The sequence below is a fragment of the Galeopterus variegatus genome, unplaced genomic scaffold (assembly GCF_000696425.1).
Source record: "Galeopterus variegatus unplaced genomic scaffold, G_variegatus-3.0.2 Scaffold5305, whole genome shotgun sequence".
Taxonomy (NCBI): domain Eukaryota; kingdom Metazoa; phylum Chordata; class Mammalia; order Dermoptera; family Cynocephalidae; genus Galeopterus; species Galeopterus variegatus.
In genome coordinates, this window is record NW_007731416.1 from 75814 (window position 1) to 77399 (window position 1586).

The window sequence follows — 1586 nt, forward strand, 5'->3', positions numbered from 1 at the left end:
TCATGAGAAACACCTTTACCAGCCCGAGTGCAGTGCTTGTGTACAGCTCCTTTTGTCTTTGGTTTAACTATTTCCACCCCTTTCTACAGTTGCTTAGGTCAGCACCTTTCCCCCGACCCCTTCAGAGAGGTTATGTCATACATCGTAATATAGTTAGATTCTTTTGCCACAGTGTGCATTCCATCACGAGATCTCCAATCCTCCTACTTTTTAAAATTTGCATTCATCGACATTCGCTTATTGTGCTGTGAAGTCCCATGGGTTTTGACAAATGGATAGGGTCATGTGTCCACCTCTACATAACTGTACAAAATAGTTTCATCTCTCTAAAAAAAATCCCTTATGGTTCACTTAATCACACATCCCCCAGCCCCATAGCCATGGCATCTAATGATCTGTTTTCCATCCTTTATTTATTTATTTTTTACATAACAGCAGACATTTATTGAGTTCTAAGTGCATTACAAATAATAATTCATTTAATCCTCAAATCGATCTTCTGAGGTAGGTGCTATTGCTATTTCCTTTTACAGGTGTGAAAACCGAGGCAGAGGCTGAATAAGCTTGTCCCAAAGTACACAGCAAGTAAGAGGCTGCGCTGGGAACCAAGCCCAGTCAGTCTGGCTCCAAAGTCCATGCTTATAACCCTTATACTAATTTCTGTCCTGTGATGCTTCAGTCATTGTTTCAAAAATAGCTCAACAAAGCGACGTGATGAGTCCACACAGCAGCATTAAAAATACTCTGAAAAAAACAATCAATCTACCGGAGAGTAACGTCAACAATAGAACGCCCAAATTTGAATAATGAGAACCTTCTATTTTTATTCAATTTCAGGGAAGAAACAAAGGTCAGCAAACTAGGTTATAAGTCGCAGGGCATAGAAATCTGCGTATTTCCTCCCCTGGTTTCCTGCTCTGGTGAGCCCCTTCCCTGGCTCTGGCAGAAGGACGCCAGGGGCCGTGGAGGGGCGTCATCCTGTGGGGCACATGTCCCTCTTCTCGGGGACGACGTGCTTGTTCCCCGCTCTGGTGCACGTCAAAGTCGAAGAGCGGCCGCTCTCGCCCTGGCCTGGGCGACGATGAAGTTGTTGAAGGTGTGGTACCGGGGCAAGGTGATGGCCTGCGGGATGTCACGAGTGTCTCGCCACCGGCCAGGGCCAGGCGCAGCTCGTGCAAGTCCCCAAGCAGCCTCTGGAGCGCTCTGCTCAGGATCCTCCTGCTGAGCGGGACCCTCGTGCTTCCCTGGACCCTCGTGCCTCCCTGGACCTTCGCGCTGCGCGGGACCCTCGCGCCTCCCTGGACCCTCCTGCCGCGCGGGACCCTCGTGCTGTGCACCCGGCGCGTGGGTGCCACGTTCCACGCTTGGCCACCCGCTCCATGCGCAGCGCCTCCGGACCCTGGTTGTCCTGCTCGCGGTCGCGCTCCGGCAGGAACTTGGTGTCCACTTCGCGGTTCTTGCCCAGATTCCTCTTGTTCTTGCAGTCGTGGAGCGTGAAGGACAAGCGGGAGATTCTGCGCTCGTGCTGGCGCCCGCGCCCCTTCTCCTGCAGCGTCTCCGGCTGCGACCTGCGCTTCTCCAGCTGC

General features: G+C 52.0%; 1 pseudogene; it reads right to left on the reverse strand.

Moving 5' to 3' along the window:
- Positions 1-1355: 1355 nt before the first annotated feature.
- The window catches only part of LOC103604649, a 1806-nt pseudogene continuing 1575 nt past the window's right edge, over positions 1356-1586 (reverse strand).